The following is a 26294-nucleotide window of genomic DNA, read 5'->3' as shown; positions in this document are numbered from 1 at the left end:
AACCAATACTTACTGTAAACAAATGTCCGATAATTTATTAATATTTAAATAAATTATTAAATAAATAAGAAATTAATATTCAATCAAAAACATTTTTTCCACTTTACTCAGGTTCTTATCCTACTTGTTGATAGACAAGGTTGGTGAAAGCTAGCTTCCGTCCGTGTTACGCAGGTTCCACCATATAAATGTTTTTTGTAAGAGAAATCTTAAGAAAATGCTGCAACATTTTGATATTTCCGGCTTGCATAGGTTTCCGCCCTATGCAATTTCCGACTTTGACAGGTTTTGCTATAAGGCTTTAGAAGAGAACAAAAAGGGACTTGTGACTCTTACGTTGGTTGATATATTAATTTTACAAATGTCTGAGTATATGTGTTTACAGTATTCAGATAAACTGAGTTAGAAAATGAAGGTATGAAATAGATGGTGAAACATTAACAGAACTGAGGTTTATAGATGATGTAGCTCTCTTTACCGATAGCTCTCGTGTAGCTTTGTGCTAAATTCAAAAGATATCGGGCTTATTTGTAAGGAAAAAAGCAATCAAAACCTTCCCTCAGGTTTAGAAGATTTAGAATATAGTAATATACGTATAGACGTTCTAAAAATAAAAACTTTATGATCTGTATGACCCCATCACCTGTGTTCCATAGTTAAATAATCTGTTGTTAACATAATTAATAACGTTCAATATGAAGTACTATCTGGTCGCTTTTTTATATGTAAGTTTGTTACTCAAACACGCTATATATTTATCTATATGTGCTTGTGAGTCTAATGTATTTTAGTGTATTTTTTATGTTTAAGTGTCTATCTATGTTCGCTTTTTTTTATACATACCTATCTTAGCATGTTTGTTTCTACCCGTTTCTTTACCTGCCCACTATTGCGTGTGTTTGTGTGTTTTTCTTATAGCAAAGCCACAACGGGCTATCTGCTCAGCCCACCGAGGGGAATTGAACCCCTGATTTTAGCGTTGTAAACGTACCGTTTATTGCACTTTTGATGTATAAACGTGTTTATCGCTCTAAAATAAATATTAGTTGGAGTACCCAGCCCAACCCTGAATGACAGGTTATCTTAGAAAATGAAGAGTTGCTTCCGTTATATATAAGTATAAAAACGCAATAAAGCATCCATTAAAACTGCAAAACACAAAATGTGAAGTCGCAGCTTTGTATGTGTCTCCTTACTGATCCAATAAACCTCCAAACCACAGTTGGCAAAGATCCATTTATAGAGGAGCGAAGTATCGGCAAGAAACGCGAAAGTGAAAATTTGTATGTACCCCTTGGATCTAATGAGCCTCTATACCAATTTTGGTATGTCCTGTGTATGGCGTCCTGTTACATGTAACAGTACTGTTATATTTATATAGATACAATATTTGAAATAAGGGCATAAAGAGGAAATGCTTCGTGAATGTCAGTGTGAGAATGTACCAGAGTGCAATTAGGTCTCGATAGTTTAAGTTGTAATTAGTTGTTATAGAACCAATCGATAAGTACCACATAAGTCTAAAGCCTATAAAAATACAAGCAGTTACATTATGCTCAACAGTAGTAATGTAATCCATCGTAGCTCTTAGAACTGAAATACCGTAAGACATGATTGTAGAAATCAAACTTCATTTGATTAAACACTAAATGAAATCAAATCTCATGGACTATTTAATCAAACTATTCTAAAAAAAATACTTTTTCAATTGTGTTTTTTATATATACGTCTATATAACGATAAAAAACATACATCAACCTTGACTCTTGTTCTTTGATATCTATTTAAAGCATCTTTAGAGACCACAGCTTTTCTATAAGTGAAGCTCCTAGGCCTGACATTTACAAGTTTTTAACAGCTTTGCCATAAATGAGGCTCTCCTCTCGGAACTTGAGAAGTTTATTATAAGCACTATCAAAAGATCTCCTAACATTTAAAAAATTACTTTTTTTTTTAAATTAGGCAACGAGCTCATTTACTTCAATTGTACGTTTAACATCCATGTTTTAGCTAGTAGTTAGCAGACATGTCCCTTCATTGTATCTTTCAAAAGGGTCAAAATATCAGACAGAGATTTACCACACATCAGTTCCTAGCCCTCTGCCACCATTTAGCAGCAGCTTTAGGAAGTCGCGAATCTGCCTTTTGGATCTAAAGAGCAGAAGCCGCTCGCTGTCAAAGCAGAACGAATTAATGAGCACTGGTGTCAACGTGGTGATATACTTGAAGCTGAGGACCAAAGATAAAAAACATTTGTACAAAGACATATGAGAACCCTCGGTTGGCGGGATTTCTTTAGAGATATTCCGCATCACAAAAAGAAAACATACTTGTTGTTTTAAACACATAATGACATTCTATGATTTATACATGACAAAATCGTATGATGTATAAAGGGGCAGCAGTTCACTGACTCTGTAAAGGAACTTTACAGATGTGGGTACATTTTGAAATGTTACGATGCCGCGAAATGAATGTTCACGTTGTAGTAGCTCTTCGCTGTTTGAAGTAGCTCCACCAGAGACACTACTGTACGTTAGTCTTTACATTAACCCTAGAAGTGACGTGTCAGCTGTTTTGACAGCGGCGCTCCTCTCTTCACGTTTCACTCACTTCCCATTCATGTAAATCTTTGTCAGAATCTGTACAACCCCCTCTTCTTCTGGCCCCCTTTTCTGGAGATTTGTTTTACATTCGAATAGCTATGAGAAACAAACGTAAGGGAAACTAGTTGGTAGTATCCTTTTTTTTTTTTTTTTAGAATATGCTAAGCGTCAATTCAGTTGCATCTTCAGAAATACAGTACCTATGTATTATTCGATGTACGTTTAACAAAGAAAATTGCGTATAAAATTGTAAGAGCCCTCGACAGACTATTCTATGATAAACTTCGCAATCCAAACTTGTCATTTCACAACCCAAAGCGTAGATAGAACTTACAGCGTGGTGTGGTTCACCACCCAAAGCGTAGATAGAACTTCCAGAGTGGTGTGGTTGTTTCACGTTCTTTATTAACGCCCTTCAGAGATGTGGTGTCATCACAAGGGTATGTGCATCGATTTAGTATGCAGGCTGTTTCCTAGTATTTAATTTCAGTAAAATGCACGTGGAGTTTGGTAGAGGTACCCATAATAGTTCTCAAACCTTCGCGTTTATACTTTTATTGGGGGAATTCGGAAACAGTTATGTGGCGTTTTATAAATTTTGAAATCAGGTTTTTGTAAGATAAATTAAATTATAGGGGAGCTTTAAAGCAATTACATGGCATTCACCAGGTTTATATACGAGTTGTTTATGTATACATATTTCTATATTTAAAAAGCAAAAATTTATGATCACACTAGGTATAGCTTTTTCAATGTAATTATTGTATCAAATTCTAATTGTTTTGTATGTTTATAGTATTTGCTTCTATTTGAGCTTTTCGTACCAATGAGCTTCATATAATTAATTGGTTTATTCATATATCTTGTGGCATTTATTTAATTATCAGAAATAACACAGCATTTAAATCACAATTATTTACTATTAAAAAAGCAAAGATATATTCTTACGTGTTTCGTCCACGTTTCTTCCGACCAACGTCAGAAAATATACTGCACTGACAAAAAAAACTCGTTCCCAAAAACACGCGTTAAAAGTCAATTTTCAATAAAACAATGCAATTAAATACGTGTATATATTTTTTCTTATGTCTGGTAACTTTGTTTTTGCGATAATAAATAATTGCAGTTTTAATGGTGTGTTAATCTTATTAGCTAGAGATCTATGTAATAATGTTTTTCAAGCATTTTTGTAATTTCATAATTCTAGCACTTAAACCACATCTGTTTCAATTGATGAGATTAAATTTAAGTGTATTTGTTTTTTAATTAAGTATACTACGACTGAAAAGTAGTCAGTAGAAATACATATATCTGATAAACTGATCTGATGGTAAAAAAAGAGGATCAATGTCTGATTTCTTAGCAATTTTATTCTGTTAAAAGTGATTATGCAAGATATCCTGAGGATATATAGATCAATATGATACACGGTTATCGTGTTTTCAACTCGTAATTTGTATATCGATTATTAATAATTTTAAACAAAATCTGAATTCAAAATTTTGAAAAATGTAAATATGAAATCGTTTATACATTTTTAAATGAACACGGAAGTCTAGTACACATTGCAGAAATGTTTGAATATTTTATCAATACCGTAATAGAAACATTTCTGAAACTTAGACAAACTAAACGTGTAACACTGGAAAATATGTCAATTTTATTACACACACCTAGAATCAGCGACTTTTCTATACCTGTATTGTTTAGAAAATTAGACTAATTACGTTGCTTCAAGGATTTGGTTTTACAGTATAAGTACTGAATAACTTACATTTCTCTAAGAAAATAATAATAGAAAACTAACTTATTCAAACAAAAAACATGACTAATTAATAAATAAAAGATATAAACCAAAAAGTTTTAAGTACTTCCTCATTACTGGAGACATGTCACTTATTCAATACTCGATTATATAATGTTTTGACATAACATTTAACCCTAACATGAAAATATGGAAACTTCTTCAAAGAAAAGATTGTTTACTTCACTTTGTAAAAAAACCTCTAAACGTTTTCAGTACCGCATAATGAAGCAAAAAAATTATTAATTCTAATTAGTCACATAATGTTTGTTTTAGAGCAAAGCCACGTTTGGGTATCTGCTGTGTCTATTGAGAGGAATCGAACTTCAAATTTTAACGTTGTAAGTTAGTAAATAGTCACATACTGATAATTTCAGTCAACATTTTCGTGATTGAAAATTTTAAAAACTTTCCCAGGTTTACTGATAATGACCAATTTTCATATTTCTTTATTTTTTTTAACGATTTTAATGCAAGAACTGTATATACTTCTAGTAATTGTTATTCGCACTGAGGAAATAACTAACATCCTCTGAGCTCTCTCTGTGTTTATAAGTTTAGCACGTAGAGCTCATTACTCGTTTTCGTCATATTTTACACACTGGCAAGTAGTTTTAATAAAATCTGTTTTTTATCGCCACTGTTTATATCACATTTTGTTTCATAAATATAAAACGTATGTTTTAATAATTAATAAAGAAGTTCCAAGAAAAAAATGTTTTATTAACTTGCCTTTTTATTCCTGATTTATGTTTTATATTTTAATAACTACAAATATATAAACAAATTTGTCGGCTAATAACAACTACAAATATATAACCTCAAATATATTTAGAACAAACGTTATCAAAATCATTCAAAAGTTTTCCTTAACGAATGGAATGGCTTAAACCGTGTTAGCCACAAAACAACAGTTTTATCACATGATAGAGATTTTTTATAAAAATGTAGTTATGCTAAACATGAAACAAAAGAACAATAAGATAACAAATTTTACACGCACCGTTTCATTTTCTTTAATTGTTAAAGAACATTTAAGAAACCTTAATGAAGATCTTTAAACTACAGATATACTTTCAGTGCTCCTACAATGTCATGTTTTTTGTTGGGTTTTTTTTTTCACAAATTTTGATACTCAACGAAGGTCTGATCTTTAGCCTGTCATCAGTTGGTGAGATATCTTTAAAGTTTTGGCGTCGAGTCATGGAAGAACGACAGTGAAAGTGGACAGCCTGCCAGCCATCGTTGGATGGTTTCCAAGCAATAGCTATAACTTTTGTCACTTCATCCTGCCCCAACGTCTGTCGCCTTTGAGCAGGATATTGTTTTCGTCGTTGTGTCAGCGTGCACTAACGAATGAATGAACTTGTCACGCAGGATCTAAAACAGCTGAGTGATAAAATCTTATGTGTGTAACATTTCCTTCAAACATGAAACTAGTTTAAACGAGAAATAGAAAACGTCGTAAGTTATAAGGGGAGTGACCTCATACTTAAATCGTTTTATTCGTAATTTCTACCCATTACGAGCTACTTAGACTCAGTCTTTTGTTGTTGGAGTTAAATGGCCTCAGCCAGCTTCCTAGAAGTGTCTTATGTTACGTACTGTTACAGAAAACTAACTCAAATCGTACGAGTAGACAACTGTTAGAACTTAGAGAAATATAAATTTCTCATTATTAAATGAACATTAAACATTTTTTCATTACTTTCCACAGCAATGAAAAAATAGCGAAATTTCAGCGTATTACGTTTCTAAGTTTGCGTTTTAAGCCATGAGGAGAAACTTTTGAAATTTGATGTATATAATAATTATTCAGCACACTTAAGTAGTACTACGAAAGTATGGATGTTAAATTACCAAATTAAAAATATATATAAAATTATTCTTATCTCATTAATTCATGTCAGTTGGCAACTTGAATAACAGAGCAAAATGTGTGTTTTCTTATAGAAAAGTCACGGAGACCACTGAGGGGAATGGAACCCGTGATTTTAGTGGTATAAATCCATAGGCTTACTGCTGCACTAGGGGTGAGCGGAGTAAAATTAAACTTTTCGGTAGTAGATTGCTTCAAATATCCTTTGCTTTATAAACTTTCCTAACATATAAGTTTCAAGACGTAACATATACAGTATCTTGTAATATCTCTGCAAATATTCTGAGCACTAACATTTTAACCTGTCAAAGAACTAATTTTAAGCATAGCTACAGATATCTGTAGTTCAGGTAGGAGAAAAGTGCAATTAAAACAAAAAAGTAAATTTATACACAGTATGAAGAATAATACATAACAAATAAAATACCATAAAATACATACAAGAAACTCTTTCCTGTATAATTAATATTCTTTCCGTTCGCTGAAAATTAACCAATGCCTCGTGTTACTCGTTGGTTAAGATATGAAGAATTCATATTTTCAATATCTAGCTTGTATCGTAAAATATAAACTTTATATAACTCTTACTTGTGAATCTTTATCATAAATAAATAATTAATTAATTTGATTACATTGTCATATAATTTTCATAAAGTGGATGGCTTTCTTTCTTAGAGTACATCAAAATTAATAATACAATATGCGTTGATTACAAATTTAATGAAATACAAGTGACTCAGAAAAATCTAGAAAAGTTAAATAATCTTGTATATGATACAAATTTATTAAGTACATAGCTAGTTAATATATGTTAGTTGATAGAGCGTTAATTTTTATTTCTTCTCCTTAGCTAAAATATAATTACAGTTATTTTTAAAGATAGCTCTCACAACAGAAAATATATATTACTCTGAAATATAATTTCAGAATATTTTACATGTTCTTTCAAGAATAAACTTTATAAAAAAATTGTCAGATGAAGAACGGTTTTAACAAAACTATGTTTTTCATTGGATCGTATTTGATGAATAGCAGATTACGAAATTAGTTTTTATGTAAAGTGAATTAATTTCAGCTGAAAAGCTTGGTAGGCTGTTCATAAGCACAAAACTAAATAAAGAGCTAATTGTGCCCTGCACATCATGGGTATGGAAACAACATTTCTGGCGTTACAGCCTACATGCTTACCTATGAACCATTGAGAGTCAGCATTACAAAAGATCATTGCGTTATTTTATATAAAACCAACTCATACTAATTGAGAAACAAATCACTACACTAGTTAGTATCAAGTCAGCTTTTTTTAACTAAGAGAAAGATGAGTAGATTGATTTATATAAAGTAAGTACGTTTGGTTTGTTTTGAATTTCGCGCAAAGCTACTCAAAGGCTATCTGTGCTAGACGTCCCTAATTTAGCAGTGTAAGACAAGAGGGAAGACAGTTAGTCACCACGACCCACAGCCAACCCTTAGGCTACTCTTTTACCAACGAGAGATTGACCGTCACATTATAATACCCTTACGGCTGAAAGGGCAAGCATGTTTTGTGCAACCGAGATTCGAACCCGCGACCCTCGGATTACGAGTCGAACGCCTTAGCCTACCTGGCCATGTCGGGCCAATAAGTACATATTAACCAAGAAACAAATCAATGAATTAGTTTGTATAAAACCAGTTCCTATCAGCTGAAAAACAAATAACTAGATTAGTTTTAACAAAAATCTATATTAGCTGAGAAATAGGATAATTTCTATAAAATCAACTCATGTTAGTTGAGAAACAGATCATTTGTTTAATTTGTATAACATCAACTCATATTAGCTAATATGTTCAGTGCATTGTACTGAAACGATTCTGAAGTCTTACCGCGTCATTGTCACCATATCACTACACCCGCTCATGACCTGTCGACCTTGAATTTATACTATAAATAGCTTTGCAATGCAGTTTCAATTGAGAAATGCTCCGTAAGGAGGTTCTCTCTAAAGCGTAACTTCCTCCCCTGCATGCTTTCCATACACCATCTAGTATATGAGAATGACAGTTCTCCTTCGCCCTTTTAAATGGTCCTATCTCACAGAAAGTGATAAGCACTGCGTAAGACACCAAACTCTTTGGAATGTAATGTACTAAATCGTCTGTATAAAGTATGTAAACAGTAGCAAAAATACAGTTAGCAAATAACAAATTCCTTTGGAATTAACTGTCGCAGATAAACTTTCCTGAAAATTGTGATCTTATAGCAAACGAAACTAAATTAAGCCACCTTTGTTAACCTTATAAAGAAAGATGAACGAGTTGGTCTGCATTAACATACAACTTCTACAAGAGGATGTCAACTTACTGTAAAGTCTTTCTTTGCTGCCTTTAAAGAAGGCACTGCTACAAACTGGATCTGTAGTCTCCATTCTGGTGCTACACAAAAAATTTGCAATATTTCTATATTTAACTTTTGTACTTGTATTGATTTAAATAGCTGTTCCCTGTTTATAGGTATAAAACAATCACCAGGTCTTGTCTGAAGGATGTACAGGGTAGTATTTTGTATACACTGCATTCCATCTTTATCTCAGACACTATACTGCTGTAGGCTGATCTGTGTGCTCTTCTTGGCCTTCTTGCTTGGCAAAGTCACCCGCAACTTTGTTTTCTTAAATGAAATATACTACAGCAACGTCTGTCTTCATGTTTCTCCTAGTCTTCTCAAGCTTCTGGTAAGGATTGCTATTTTATCCTGTTGTGGTTTCGGAGAACCTGTATAACTGATATTGCATCACTAAAATCGACAATTTTGATGCCTGCAGTTGTTTTGTTGTTTAACAGAATATCTGCTGTTTTAGAATTGGTTCAGCTTTGGCTTTGTAGTTTGTAAAAACCTTCCCTGTTGGTTTAGCGATCTTTCGTTCTTGCTCACCAGATATAGATATTTACTTCTTCATTAGTCACTGCATCTATTTACGATCCACTGTAAAGGCATTAGACCATTCTTCCTTGTCTCAGTCAGTCATATTTTCGTTGCACCTGAATGGATTTTTAGTGGTCACTGTAAGCGAAACCAATGTGTATGGATTTATTTTCCCATGAGGGATCTGGCTTGGAGATAAACTTGGGTTTGTTCATATTCTTTTTGGCAGCTTTACTAGTGTTGTCTCATGATTTAGGTGTTATATGCGGGATTGTTATTGATATTTCCCTTTGCTGCTGTTGCCCAGGGTAACATTCTGTACACGAGAGTTTGTAATACTCTTCCCACACGTACTCTTTTTTTTTTGGAATTTGTTGACTGCTCCCTCTGCCGTACTTGCCAGCTTCTTCATAAGAGTCAATCTAAGTCAAGATTTGGCCTCTGTGATTTTGAGCATAGCTCAAAATTTTTTTTGTTTATAGCTTGCTTATAATTACATCTAAAGACGTTATTATTTCTTTCTAAAGTAAAGTATGTTCATCATTTAACTGGTTTTGCCTTTCCATTTACATGCACTCTTGTCATTTTTAGGTATTCTACATTTTGGAAGGCAAAATCATTGGCTGACAATGATGCTTTCACGCTGCGTAGGGAGTTCTATTATCAGATCATTGATTATAATGAAAAAAAGGGTTAGTGACGAAATTTTACCTTCTGACACTCGTTTTCTCAATCCTCTTTTCATTCCTTGACTAGATCCAGTCTTCATTCATGGCTTTCCGTTGCGCAAGAATTAGTAGATCCATTTGTACATATTGCCATTGATTCTATCTTTAAATTTAATTTCCAGTTTCTCTTTCCAAACTTTATCGTATGCTGTCTGAAGATTTACATAGATTGTCCATACACGTTTTTGGTTTTGTAAAATCTTTTTAACCTCCTTTGCTAGGGCAGTTTTTCTGGTCCTCCGTTGATCGATACTTCTAAATCCACACAACTCCTTGAAAATAATCCTATTTTCTTCCAGAAACGGTATGGTTCATGCATTAATGATCGTTTCTATTATTTTTCCAACAGAGCTGGTAAAACTCAAAGGTTTGTAGCTTGTAGTTTTTCTCATGTTATTCCCTTTCTTTGGGATGAAGCTTTTCTTGAAGTTCTAGCTCATATTGAAGGTCTGAAACAGTTTCTCATTTGTTTATCTTAATCTTTTTAACATCTCTTTGGTTACTCCGTATGGTCTTGGTAATTTATTTACCTCATTTGTTTCAGTACTGTTTTAACTTTTTTAATAACATTAAAGCACATTTACAGTCATCTTCTATTGTGTTGTCTTTTAGTCAATGACTCTTTTTCAACTGCTTTTCTTCTTTCGATTGGAATAATCACCTCATTTTGTTAATGGTAGAATTTCATAAACACATCACCTGTTTGTTTCATTACACAGTCATCATGTTCCAGGATTATTATTTAAATCCTATTATTTTCATCGTTATGTTGATTTGTCAGTCACCATGGTTCTTTCCGTCCTTAGTCTTATCCACATTTTGCTTCATTTTTTTGTCGCACCAGCTAGTTCTACTTTTTACATTTCAAACTGTTGTAAATAATGGCCATCTATTTCTTATTTGGTTAATCGCATTACCCTAGATCTGGCTTTCTAAATGGAAGGATTCCTAGTCGTTTCATACAAATAATGTTCCATTTCAAATCAAAGGGCAATCAATATCACCTCTCCATATTTCAACTCCAATGAAAAGTTGTTTATAACCAGTAAGAATAAAAAGTATCTTCGTAGAAACAAAACGAAGTCTAAGTAAGAAATAAAAAATATTCTACTGCTAAAGATTAAGACAGTAAAGTATTCACCTTCGTGTATTCCTCCATGAAAGTTGATTTTAGTCAAACGAATAGATTCATACATTACATAAAATGATGCAGTAATCATAGGTAATTTAATGTCTTGCTTACTACACTATCAAATCCAATGAGAGTTAAGGCATTATGCAGTTAACGTTGATAAATTCAATCAAAAACTTTTTCAAAGTCTTAGTTTACAAGAGCCACATTTTCTGTTTTGGAAACAGAAATGTGTAAAAATATCCCATATATATTGAATATTATCAAATGTATTTCTTTGTATTCCAAAGTTAAGCACAAAGTTACACAATCAGCTATCCAGACTCTGTCCACCACAGGCATCGAAACCCAATTTTTAGGTTGTAAGTCTACAGACATACCGCTGTGTCACTGGGGATCTAAATATGCTTATCATCGGTAATATATATCTCTTTAATTTACATAAGATTTCTTGTACAATTGATTTATTCGATAGGAAATAATACTAATAAAATTTTATAATCACGACAAAAAAAATAGACTTTTCTCCATGTTATATATTAATGAGATCACTGTTTTTGGTATAATTTCATTTATACAAACAATTTTTTATATTCGAGAAATTCTTCAAGTAGTCTTAATAAAGAATAACATAAATATATCCAGAACTTAAGGTATCACTCTAGTGACAATCCATCGGTATCAGAACTCTTGTCTGTGAGGAAAACTTACAAACACATTGTTAGATATACACGACTGTTTCCGTTTTGTAAGTTTAATACGAAAGCTATGATTTAGACTCTTTATACAGCGCATGTGTTGAATTTATTTTTTTTCAATAGTGTATTACCGGTTGGGTTGTTTTTGGCATTACTGTTTGCAAATCATACGTTGTGTAGTTCTCTACGTGTGAGTTGGTGATTAATATATTATTGCGTCATATCAATAGAATCATCTAGGTTTTTCTCGTTATTTTAATTGAATATTATTGCATCATAATATCGTGAAGCGTATAGAATGTTCTAGGCTTCTGTTGGAGTACAAATACGCCTCAAAATTGTAGTTCGATATGGTTACTTAGATTTAAACTGCGTAATAGTGAGTTTAGGGGATAAAGAGCATACAGTGACGATTTTTAAAGTAACATTATCACATACTGTATTGTAATAACCAAGCAGGAAGAATAATTTATCTTGTAAAATTGTGTTTTAAAGTAACTGAATCAGCCTTTGTGCACTTTGAGGAAAATAGTCAATTATTTAAAACTATGGATACAACTGTGATATCAAACGGTGTAAAGAACATTTGTATATAAATGTGGCTTGTTTTTAATTTTTTAAACAAATGGGCTGTGTGTTGTTTGTTTATTGTTAAAATTTATCACCAACAAGTCACAAATATCTACTGCAAAGAATCTGCTCCATAAATAAAACCTGACAAGTAAGTTAAGTCGGCAAGAGCGATTTCAGCATTATATTTACACTGTTTCTTCTGATAGTTTTACTAAATTAGAAAAATATCTTGCTGTAACGTTTTCATCTTTATTATAAAAAATTTTGTAGTCTTTGTTGCTTTTATTTATTTGTTTGTTTATTTTTGTTGTTTTCATTTTTAATGTCAAGCTGCATAATAAGCTATCTGCGGGAGACGCACCCTGAATTTTTGCGTTGTTAAGTTCGTTGCTAAGAGAAACAGTTATAGAAATTTCTCTAAGATTTATCAACTACACTTTCGTCAATATATTCCTTACAACTGAAGTCATATAGCTGATAATAAGGTTCATCTTCCATGCTAAAAAAGTAGAACGTAGGTGCGCTACTGTATTTAATAATATTAAACTTGTCTTTTAATACAGCTGTAGTTCTGTTTCCTAATCATTTTTGAAGCGTTTCTTTTCACTAAACGTGTCACTCAGTAGTGACCGAAAGAGATGTTAATTTACTTTCCATGTCTTTAACTTCACATGTAGCTATTTCCCAGTCTTTACCGTTTTATAACTGAGCTTAAATTTTAACACAAACTTTTATGGAATCAAATCAGTTACGAAAAATTTAAATACAAAAATTCGATTGGAAAAATGACTATTTCAATCATTTTATGTTTCATTGACATACATACTGTCTCTAAGAAGTTTAACATCAAAACACTAGTGAATGACTCTTCTTTGAGATCTAAATAATGGCCAGCTCTTAGTAACCACGGCCATATCGTTAGAAATAAAACTATGGAGAGATAGATTTCCGAAACACATTAAATAACTTAATGAATAACAAAAAATTCTCAGGTTTAACAAAATACTCTTTAATCAGTACATTCAAAAATTTTCTTTTAGAAACGTTGCTATCTGTAAACTTTTTATCGTATTGATCATTTCAGTGCCACTCTATTCTTATACCGTGAGAAATAATGGAAACAGGTGTGGAGTTATTCTCTGGACAGATTCCATATATATTAGAAATCTAAAGAAAAGTCAAAATAATTACCAACTCATAAAAATTCTATTTAAAAACCACTGATTTATCTAACATAAAACATCATCAGAGTTTATTCTGCATTCTATGAATGTATTAATGTAGAAGCTTGGTAGGAAGTCTAAATTTCTCACTCAAGAAAACCGGTAAGTTTATGTTTGGTATTTGCAATATTTATTTTTTCGTTAGATACATAAGAAAACCCTAGAATAGCCCACACGAGAACAACTGGAGTGGTATTTAGGTCAATTCAAAACAGTGCAAGAAAGCATGATATACGTGCCAGTATTGACACCAGTGTTAACTTCCTCTTCATAATGTATCTCTAGACTGCCTTTTCTGTTTTCTCTCACAAACTCAAGAACTTAGCTTAAATAAATTCACTTACCGAAGCTATTATCAAGCGAAGGAGTCTATACAGTAACCTAAATAACTTCAGAAGTAAAAACTTTGAAATGTCTAAAGAAAATTATGTTAACTGAAACTTTTCAGATAGAATAATAACTCGTTATAATAAAAAAACACAGGATAAATCACAAGTGTTTCCTCAATATTACAGAAGAAATATATATAACTATGTTTTTTATTCTAGCGAAGAAACTCTAAGGAAGGTTTTGTTTTTGCAAGTTTAAAGTACCTAACCTATAACACAGTTCTACCATAAAACATACAAGCTATTTTTGTCAACTATGCACCTCTCTATTGATAAAACAAAAACATAAACTATACATTCTTAAAAGGATCCAAAGTGTGTTAAAACATTTTCTAAGCTTTCAAGTCGTATTCCAAGCGCGTAAGGCGTGTGACTCGTAATCCGAGGGTCGCGGGTTCGCGCCCGCGTCGCGCCAAACATACTCGCCCTCCCAGCCGTGGGGGCGTTATAATGTGACGGTCAATCCAAATATTCGTTGGTAAAAGAGTAGCCCAAGAGCTGGCGGTGGGTGGTGATGACTAGCTGCCTTCCCTCTAGTCTTACACTGCTAAATTAAGGACGGCGAGCACAGATAGCCCTCGAGTAGCTTTGTGCGAAATTCCAAAAACAAACAATCAAGTCGTATTTTCAAGTTCTTCAATAAAATTTTAATTAACTATCTCCTAATGTGTCAGCAATAGTTTTAGAGACTTTGATCGATAAAATCCAAGTTCGATTCCCGCGGTGGACGTGGCCGGTAACTCCATGTGGCGTATATAGGTAGGGACTAGAAATGGGCTCAGCCCCAGGGCCAATGGCCTTAATGGGGACCCAGAGATGGCTTTCTCTATGTAAAATTACATGAGATGTAGAGCACAAAAAAATTAGTAGCTCCGGGGCTCAAACTACTTTAAATCCACCACTGCATGTGGCTTTGCTATAAAGAATACAAACAATTATTTTTATAACTTTTATTAGGCACGCCGACAGCAATATTTGGCCCCAGGGCAAAACAGTCATAGACCCTATATAATGTTTCTTTATTTGTTTTTTGAATTTCGCACAAAGCTACTCGAGGGCTATCTGTGCTAGCCGTCCCTAATTTAGAGGGAAGGCAGCTAGTCATCACCACCGACTGTCAACTCTTGAGCTACTCTTTTACCAACGAATAGGGGAATTGACCGTCACGTTATAACGTCGCCACGGCTGAGAGGGCGCACATGTTTGGCGCGACGGGGATGCGAACCCACGACCCTCAGATTACGAGTCGCACGCCTTAACACGCTTGGCCATGGCGGGCCCCCTATATAATGACACTGCTGACTGTTATGACAAAGTCTTTGTTTTTTTTTATTATGTTAATAGTAGTACGAAACAGGTAATTTGAATTAGAATTTTAACTTTAAAAATTTATCTATTCCATTCGGCCGGACCCATTTAAATCGCGTCCCTTGGGCAATTGCCCCCATTTAACCCCACCCTGTCAACGGATTTGCTTTATATAATAATATTTAAAAAAAAAAAACTAGAATGCGTTTTTGTTACACAATTTAGGTTTTCTAAGAAAACAAGTGAACGATTGTAAAAAAATTAAATTACACTGTCTACCCTCCTTTTTCGGTGCTTCGTTTCAAAACTAACACAACAAGAATCACGCGCCATAGGATCTCTTTGTTTTCTTCTAAATATAATAAGCTAGTGTCAAACATCTGCGACGCAGATTCACACACACAATGCGATTCGCAATGACAATACGTGTTCGAGGAAAAGATGTAATTTACCCAACATGTGACAAGGTTGTTTGGGCGCTCAACTCCAAATCTAAGGGTCACGGTTCGAATCCCTGTCCCACAAAATACATGGCCAGGTAGTTAAAGCGCTCAACTCCCAATCTGAGGGTCAAGGGCTCAAACCACGTTATTATATTACGGTCAATCCCACTATTCGTTAGTAAAAAGAGTAGCCCAAAAGTCTTACACTGATAAATTTAGGACGGCTGGTGCAGATAACTCTTTCGCAGCTTTGGGCGAAATTTAAAACAAATAAACATGCATTTCATACTGTTTTTTTTTGTTTTTTTTGCTGTCTCACCTAGCTTTGAAAGAGTATGACACAAATTTAGAATAAAATTCTTTTTATCATATCATTCGTTATTGTTTTTTATTTTATTTTTATGGTTTTGGTCTTTCTTCTATTAAAAAAAAACATTCCCGACATAAATTTAATATGCTGTTTCACTATACATAATTAATATTAAAAGAGTTTTTGTTTTTTTTAAATTTCAACTTCTTCCTCATTTTACTCTGTCAACTTCGTCGTTACTTGAAATAAAAAGACGAGGTTTGGGAAACTTACGGCAACTCTTTAGCTAATGACAAACGAAAGCAATGTGTCTTTTCCTTATCAACGTCAAGATTGATTAGTGTCAGCAGAATTGTGAATTAATAGAAGTTGAATCCTAAGGAGCTTTTTGTGTCTCTTCTAAAAATGTGTCGAAGATTGATAATGAAAACAAAAGAAAAGTATCAAAAGCAGTTCATTTGTATGCAAAAATGGAGAAAAAAGAAAACTTGTGAATAAATATACAGTTTTGAGTGGGAATTTGTGCAAAATGGTGAACATGGTCAACACGTTGACTTCGTAATAGAATAGTGGTTTAAGTATGCTTATATTTTATGTTGTCTTTAACGATTTGAAAGGAACCTGACACGATGTAATATTTTAAATAATTTTTCCCTCCCCAAAAAAATAGGTGAACACTAGAAAACCGTACTGTTTTAATAGTGTGAATTATTCGATTACGCATATGTTTAATTGAATTCAAACAAAGTTTGAATTCCCGCTTATTGAGAACGTAAAAGAAATATATCACATGCGCAGGAACTGTTGCAGAAGATAGTTCAGTTTTTGGAAGAAAACTCTTGGGTTAAGTGTACTGGACTATGAATCTAATAGCCCAAGGTTCATGTTCCTTTACTGTAAAATCACACTCCGCACTTAGAAGCCTTTGTATAGTTTTGCGCAAATACCAGTAACAAACGAAACCAATTTTTCTTTGAATATTTATTTGAGCATCATGTAACATATTAGCCCATATTATGCATAACTTAGTACACAAAATTTGATTGTATGTGAAATATTTGAACTTCTAGCCTCACTCAGTTGGCTGGCTCCCTATTACGTTATATCAGCTGAATGAGAAGACATTTCAACAAAAATAAACTAACAGCATCTAGTTAGCAAGCCTTTGCTCAGCCTCTATCGTTCTAACCTACAACATACATTGAATTTTCCTTTTCTCTCGCCTCATCTTTCTTCTAGGGTCATCATTTGCGAGAATTCACAAGAGCGATCGTAGCCCTCTAGCTCGGAAAGGGGTCCAAAATAGCAGTTTTCATAACATAGGGACTTTAGTTGAACAGAGGTGTCCAGACGAGGTCACTCTTTTTTTAACCCCTTCCCAATCGTTTTCTAAATGACGTTTCTGCTTTCTTCCCAAATCTTCATGTCTTGTTTGGTCTTATGTGTAACGTCTCCTGATGTACATCATTTCTTTCACGCTTGTTTTTTTTTTTTTGTTCTTCTCTTTTCATCTTCTCGGACCTTCACATTTACTAGGCCCTTATTTCCTCACTTTGTTAAATCTCTTTAGTACATACTCTTACGATCTATATTTATCAAGCCTTTATTTCCTCACATTGCTAAATTTCTTCAGTACATATTCTTATGATCTATATTTACCAAACCTTTATTTCATCACTTTGCTAAATCTCTTCAGTACATACTCTTATCGTTTAATGTTCCTAAAACTCCTCGTTTTCCCTTCTCTTGCATTCTTTCTCTCCCGCTCTTACAAACTAGTCTTATCATCCGTATTTGTTTTTACTTCTTCCTACACTTAAATAATCTCTTTTAAGTCTGTCTTTCTTTCTTCTCTAGCTTCATTCATGATAGGTCTGTTTTCTCTCATATTAAGACTCTGCAATTCCACGCCCTATCCTTGCCTCTGTCTTTCCAAAGTTCCCAAACTTATTGTTTCTTTCTTATTTACCACTTCCTCAACTGTAACATTTTCACTTGCACTGTTTCTTCATCTGTATTCTAGTTCTTCAAGCTAGTGTTAACACGTGAAAGGCGGTCCATGAAGAAGATGTGTTAAGTCAGCATTTTATCCTTTTATTTTCATGACCCACCAGGATTCGCACAGAAAAGATGCCTTTAAAGTACTTCCACATTCGCTCTGCTGCTTGCTTCTGTAAATCAGTCAATAACATATGTGGCAATGAAAGTTGTAATTTATTCACTATGACAGCATTTCTCTTGTTGTTTTTTAAATATTGTAAACTACATTACTTTGAACCACTAAAGTATATTTTGTGTTATATGTTAAATCAACATTTGTTTTCACACATTATGCTGTCTATACAGTAATCTACATATATAAAGTACAAAAAAACTGTGTCCGTCTGTCCCTTATCTTACTACCCCTAATTTGCTGGGCTGGTCTCAAACAAACTTCATGAATGATATTCTGGAACAAAGAACGTTAATTAGTTTTTCACAAACCCTCCACCCCCATTATTGCTATTTTTTAGCGTTCATGATTTTTGACGTAAGACGTTAACTGTATTCATAGGTAGCGCCATGTTCTTATACCAAACAAATAAAACTATTAATTTTTTCATCCACTCCCCGCGGTGAGATAGCGGTAAATTTTCAAATTTTCAAAACTAAATTAAGATTTTGATTCCACTCAGTGCTATAAATAAATACACGGACATTAAATTTTCTATAACACAGCAAACACACAGCGTGAGTGAAGACACACGATGTCTTATATATCTCAGATAGTGCACTAGCAGTCTCTATGAAGAAATGTAACGAAAAAAATGGCTGTTATTATCGCAATGATACATAAACTCAGATGTATTTGATAACACAAGACGAAGAAGCGTTTCTTGAATTATATTTACTACTTACTTTAACCCCTGATCTTATAATTTCATCTCGTAAATCAATGACTGTCAACTAAGTAACAATGTGATACAGTTTATAAGAGCATTAAGAAGTGGGTGTTAAAAGCAGGTAACAGAAAGACCCGTATCACCAATACATTGGCTGCTACGTCTTCCTACAAAGTCATCGTGACCATCATGCAGTGTAAACCTGTTTTAAATATATGTTCATACTGAGTTATAAAGGTTTATGCAAAATGCTTGGGCTACCCAGTGGCTCAGCGGTATGTCTACGGAGTTACCACACTAAAAACCGCGTTCGATACTCGTGGTGAGCTGATTATAGATTGCCCATTGTGTAGCTTTGTGCTTAGTTCAAACAACAACAGCCAAACATTTGGTGAAGTAATAATATTTTATGTTATAAATAAATTGTGTGAAAATTAAGATTTATGTGTTATTTATCATAGCTTTGGGGCCCGGCCTGGCCCGGTGGGTAAAGGCCTACGACTTGTAATCTGAAAGTCGTGGGTTCGCATCCCCGTCGCACAAAATATGCTCGCCTTTTCAGCCGTCGGGGCGTTATAATGTGACGGTCAATCCCACTATTCCTTGGTAAAAGAGTAGCCCAAGAGTTGGCAGAAGGTGGTGATGACTAGCTGTCTTCCCTCTAATCTTGCACTGCAAAATTAGGGACTGCTAGCGCAGATAGCTCTCGAGTAGGTTTGCGCGAAATTCAAAAAACAAACAATCATAGCTTTGATCCCCAACACTTTTTGAAGTTCATAATCGAGACAAAGGGCTAGTACCTCAGCTTGTATATTTATAAATTTAAGTAATTTTAAAGAGTGCACCACTATGACAAAGTTACGATCCGTTCGAAATAAGTAATACTAAACTGGATAATTAAAAACCTATAACGGCAGATGGTTTTCTGTATGGATACCGAATTAACGTCATTTCTGCATATCTACACATTGAAACAGAATCAATAGACGTTTTCTGTTACCAATGATTTGCATACAAATGTATATTTATGGCTACTTCATACGTCTATAATGTACATTATATAAATATTTAATTAAAACCTTTTAAGTTAGACAAGTAATGACTTTATCCAAATGTCCCTGGCTGGTACAGCGGTAACTTTACGGAACTACAACGCTAAAATCATGGAGCTCGATTACCCTCGGCAGACATAGCAGATAGCCTAATATGGCTTTGCTATAAGAAAATATATACACAAACATACTTTATAGGAAATATTGCAAACAACTATTCGACTTATTATAAACAAGCTCTCTGAGTAAAGCAAACATAATGATACTGAGAGTACACCATGTTACTGGAAGTACACGTAATCACATTGTTCAAAAGGTAAATGTAAATATTGCACTGTTAAGTGTACATGTTGGCATTATGAACAGTTAATGCTGTAATATTGAGAGAACATGTATTGCTGAGGTTTCAAATTAACACACTGTTGTTGGAGTACATGCTAACACCAGAAATAAGTAAATACCATCTTATTGAGAGCACATATTAACACCATGGTGCTCAGAGCACACGTAAACCTATTAACGCTGACACACGCATATCTTAAAACTTATGCTATTTTCAACTTATTTTGATATCTGGTCTAGTAAATATAAACGCTTTGTAAAAATGTTATAAATACGTTGTCACAGTTGTGATAGAAAGATTGTTTATAATGTTTAGTGTACTTAACTTTAAGGTAGATGTCGCATACCATAAACTATAAAGTCAAAACAAAATATATATATATATATATATATATACATTGAATTAATTATGAATAATAATAATTAATCAAAACAAATCACATTAAAAATCTCCAGGCATAAAAACAGTGACAACTATTTAAACGGAAGACATCTGAAACCTGAACATTCTTTACTGAAACCCAATCAGTAATGTTCTGCTATCTACGCAAGGCTTAAGTTTCAGCCAGTGATGAATCTTTGATTACTATAAATAACAACCTATAGGATCATCTAAGTCTAATTATTAATTGGTAAATTTATAACTAATAACAATGATTAATATGCGATAGTCAAGATCTTACAAGTGCTTAGTGGTGAATCTGTCAAAAGAACGAATAAGAGTTGGCTTAATTTGCTTACCTGAACTTTATGTAAGCATTGGGCTGAAGGGTCATGTCAGAATCCTTTGAGGTTTAGGCATAGCGTCATCCGTCCCTAATTTTGAACTGCGTACCAGACAGAAAATAAAAAGTTGATAACGACTGCAGTGTGAAGTTGTTACTCTTAAACTAATGTTGTTTATAACCTCTCCACGGTTGGAATTATGGAAACTTTGTTTCCTGTTTGAATTTATGGCAAAGGTACTAAGGTTTTCTACCGCTTTCCCTGGATTAACTATTAACAAGAGGAATGACAGCCAGCCATCAGTACCTTGTCACCCACCATCCATGCTAAGAGATCGTCTGCCACGTTTATAACGCACACAAAAATTAAAGTGCGGTAAATAATTTGTCGTATCTCATGAACTCAAACTCAGTTATCTATGGCCGAAATTCAGCACTCTGTTACAGGGTTAACCGTGGTTTCGGTTGAAAGTTTGAACCATATATGGTAACACTAAGTCTTCAACCCTAGACCCTCGGATCCACGTCCCGATATCCGAAATCAGCTTAGTTAAATTTATTTACCTCAGCGATAGAGTAACTAAAAGACGTGAAATTTCAAAAGCTTTTAACAACATGAAATGTAAAGTTGCGTTTGTAATATGAACAATACTGAGCTTAATGTTAAAGAATAAAGAGTGGGATTTAATAGTTATGTTACTTATTTACCGTAGTCTTGTTTTTCAGAAAATGAGCTTTTCTTACACGTGCCAAGACTGTTAATATTCTGTTTGCTTTAGTTCTGTTTGTAATTTTTTACATATTTGTGACACTCATTTTTATTATTTTCAGTAACTCCTAATAAAACAAGTTACCTACTTCATCAGAACTAAAAAATGTAACTCATTTAACATACCGCACTGCAATGCCATAAAACAAAATTCATAATTATTAAAATTATTGTTGTAAAGTACAAAGGTACGCCCTGGGCTACCTGTACTCTGTCCCCATGGATATCAAAAGCCAATTTTTAGCGTTAGATATTCTCAGAATTACCACTGAGTCGCCGAAGAGCAATTAGAATATACTATATCATCATTTGAGTACCTTAGATGTTATCTATGATACTGGCCGTAATACAAATAATATCTCACGCGACTCGGATAATCCTAAATCCATAGTCAAAACTGGAAATACAAATGATGTATCGAAAGAGCAAACAAAAAGTATAAACAATAATATAAATTAAACATTTCAATTAATACATTTAATGTTTGTTTCTATAGTCAAGCACAAAGCTATATAATAGACTAGCTAATACTGTTCTCACCACGGGTATCGAAACTCTGTTTTAACGTTATAAGTTCACAGCCTCAACATTGTTCCTTTTGAGGTGAACAACACTGTTAATAAAACGAACACTAAAAAAAATTATGAAATACATTTTCTTGTTTGTTCTATTCAGTTTTCCAGCTGTTTTCATCCCTAATTTAATAGGTGAAATTGGTTTTCGCACTCTCCTATTTAGCTGAAGAAGGCCTTAGGATCTTTATTAAATGAAATAGGAAGTTTGCTTTCCAAGCTATCTTTCAGTTTCTCGCCTTGAAGTTCTCGAACTATAGACATGCTTTATTTATATATTGTATTGAAAATCGTTTTTTAGCGTAGGCTTTTTTAACTTAACCACACTAACCAACCTGGTGGATAAAACTAGAACTATACAGAAATAACATCACTATAGATTCATGGTTTATTTTCTTATTTTTTTATCTTAATCATATAATTGCAGCATTTTCCAAACTATGGTTTGTTGTCATAAAATACTAAATTTAATAAATTTTCATTTTTGAATTGAACAAAGAATTTTATTCCAATTTATATTTAAGTTACGTTCATCGTTTTAATAATGTGTTTAATATTTTAGTATCTGGTTTTTACAATATAATATAGTTGAGGAACGGTTTGTTTTGCATTTTGCGCAGAGCTACACGAGGGCTATATGCGTTAGCCGTCCCTAATTCACCAGTGTAAGACTAGAGGGAAGGCAGCTAGTCATCACCACCCACCGCCCACTCTTGGGCTACTCTTTTACCAACCAACGAATAGTGGAATTGACCGCACATAATAATGCCCCCACGACTGAAAGGGTTAGCATGTTTGGTGTGACGGAGATTCAAACCCGCAACCCTCAAATTATGAGTCGAGTGCCTTAACCACCTGGCCATGCAGGGCCTATAGTTGACGAGAAGGGGAAGTTGCGATTGTAGAAATCAACAGAAGGGTGTTCTTATAAATAAAAGTTCCAACTCCTTCAATACAAGGTCATGCAAGAATCTTGCAAAGATAATCTCCTAAACACTGCTTTCATCTAAATTAATGATAAAGCAGAAGTACTGTCAAGGACTGGTCGTCGTCTTATTTTCTTTCTATCGTGTGTTTGATTTATATCAACTTCAATTTAACTATCTCCCGTTTTTTTAACCTTAATAAAATGTCCCACAAATCTAACCATCTAATGAAATGAGACATACATATGATTTCTTCATGTGTTATACCTCGAATCTCATTTCCCTGTGGAACCAGACTTCTGGTACATTTTCTGTTCTCCGTTTCTTATCTCAATATGATTAAATTAGTTTTAACCTAAAGTACTTCTCAATTTACCACGACAGATATGTGGTCATTCTATCCCTTATTTATTTTGACTTTTGTAATTCTACAAATATAATTGGATTTTTGAATTGATTATTAATGTGTTGTTCTCCTTCTTGTATCTGAAATAAAAAAGAAACATAAACCAAACGTTAATAAGTCTTGCTTTTAAATTCAGAAGACAGTTATCAAATCTGAAAAAAAATGTTTAAGCTTCTTTTAGTAATTTTGCAACAGTTTGAGTTAGTTATATTAACATTATTTTGAATATGTAAATCAGCAAATCACGTGACAACCAAAGTCGATATAAAATTGTGCTGTAACAGGATATATCAGGACTAAATGTTGACAATATTTATCGTTTAATGATATACCACCGAAAATATATCACTTTTGTGAATGATATGTAATATTCTCTTCCGACGAAAATCATTCATATACATACATATATATAAATAATCACTTGTGTATAACGGTAAAATGATAAATATACAACGTTCAAATCAATACACGATTAAGATAATGACAATACATGTTTAGACGTGTCGCACGTTATCTTCAGGAGTGAATTACAAGCGATGAATTTCAAATTTCATATTTTTTTAAATATCACGTGACCTGACTGTAATTTTGCATTTTATAATGATATTCATAAAATTTTAAGGATTTGTGCAAAACAAGATGATTTAAGAATGAATTGTTATTGGTAAAATATATAGTAGTTAAAATAGAATTTAACCCAACTATTTTACATAGAGCAGTTTGGTTTGAATTTCATGCAAACCTACGCGAGATCTATCTGAGCTAGACGTCCCTAATTTATCAGTGTAAGACTAGATAAAAGGCAACTAGTCATCACCAATTATCGGGCTACTCTTTCACCATCAAATAGTGGGATTGACCGTCACATTATAATGCCCTTACGGCTATAAGGGCGAGCATTTTTGATGTGACGGTGATTCGAACTCGTGACCCTCGGATTAACCGTCAAGTGCTTTAACCACCTGGCTATGCGGGGCTTCATAGAGCAGTTAACGGATTCACTTATGTGGCGATAATATATCAAGGTATCTTATTGAAGCCCCCCGCTAGTACAGCGGTATGTCTCCGGATTTACAACGCTAAAATCAGGGTTCGATTCCCCTCGGTGGGCTGAGCAGATAACCCTTTGTGGCTTTGTTATAAGAAAAACACACACAAACACACATCTTATTCAAAAGAAATTAGGATAAAAATTAAAAATGAATGCTTAATATTACGATATATTCCAGATCTAATTACTAGCTTATTTAATGTTTTTTTTAAAACAACAGAGGTTTTAATTCTACATTTGAACCAATAAATAAAATAAAATAAAATAAATTTCATACAATAGTAAAATGATGTATAAATCTGGGATTTATAAAATTGAATACGAACGTGAAAGTATTTATGTTGGACAAACAAAACGTAATTCAAAATACTGTATAGCTGAACATAGTAGGTGTATAAAATATAAAAAATTCGGATATAGCAGAACATGTAAATAAAACCCAACTTAGCATACCCCGCAAGTACAGAGGTAAGTCTACGGATTTACAACGCTAAAATCAGGGGTTCGATCATCTCCCTGGGCTAAGCAGATAGCCCGATGTGGCTTTGCTATAAGAAAGCACACACACACAACCTAGCGCATTTCAGGAAAAAAACAATTGTATTTGCTCAATCTAAAGGTATTACATTAACCAAGAATCACTGGACATAATGAGATTTAAAAAGAATTGTAAATTAGTTAATAGAGATGAAGGTTCGACGAATGTCTGTAGAAGAATGTAGCGAGATTTGTTCCGATATTTATACAAAATTACACGTGGTATTTAAGAAAATATAAAACGTGAAATTCATTGCTTACAGTTTCACTCTTGAAGATGACATGTAAAGTCATTATTTTGAAATCATTTTAATTGTGTATTGGCTTTTTTAACGTTGCATGTTTATTATTTTAACATTCATAGTCTGTTCAGATTGGGAGGTTTACGATTTCCAAGACAATAATATTTCACGTATTTGATGACTCTGGAAACTAAAGGAATACTGATGAAGCTAGGACCCAGGACCATCTAGAAAAAGACCTTCAGTAAGTCGTACCTCATTCGTGTTAAACAAAATGCAAAGTTTTGTAACAAGTAAGCATCAAAACCATGAATACAAAGATTAGTAGTAAAGGCCAACTTCGTGTATCACACAACAGTACTAAACATAATCAGGAAAGATCTTCATCTAAAAACGAGGACAACACGGATAAACATAAATAAGCCTTCCCATTCAACTATTGCAGACATTAAACAGCTGAAGAATGAAACGAGAATTCCTGCTATTCCGTACCAAGACATACCGGGCTTTTGAAACTGGCGCTAGGAAACCGTCATCCTCATAAACATTAGATGGATTATGAGAGCAACACAGGAAGGTTTAGTGTACTTTGGACATGACAGCCTTATGCAATGAAAATTACACTGAAAGGTTACTATAAAGGTGCACGGTTATCAAAAAAGCATCACAGGATTTGGCGAAATGGTAAAATTACTGATTAGATATTTGAGTTTGTATGCAAAATAAAAAATGTATCTATATTTTAAATGTTAAGTGTACGTACACTTTCATCTTTACATATGTAAGTCTTAG

At 33.5% G+C, this 26294-nt stretch overlaps 1 long non-coding RNA gene across 1 annotated transcript in view; it reads left to right on the top strand.

Moving 5' to 3' along the window:
* The first annotated feature begins 5701 nt into the window (after positions 1 to 5701).
* Positions 5702 to 26294, top strand: part of LOC143249612 (uncharacterized) — a 28832-nt gene continuing 8239 nt past the window's right edge. Inside the window, exons 1-2 of the long non-coding RNA XR_013027860.1 lie at positions 5702 to 5818; positions 6364 to 6470. This is a non-coding gene — a long non-coding RNA (uncharacterized LOC143249612). The remainder of the gene's footprint in view (positions 5819 to 6363; positions 6471 to 26294) is intronic.

This window comes from Tachypleus tridentatus, chromosome 4, assembly GCF_004210375.1.
Source record: "Tachypleus tridentatus isolate NWPU-2018 chromosome 4, ASM421037v1, whole genome shotgun sequence".
Classification (NCBI taxonomy): domain Eukaryota; kingdom Metazoa; phylum Arthropoda; class Merostomata; order Xiphosura; family Limulidae; genus Tachypleus; species Tachypleus tridentatus.
The sequence above is the reverse complement of the archived record's forward strand: the minus strand, read 5'-3'. Positions and strand labels throughout refer to the sequence as shown.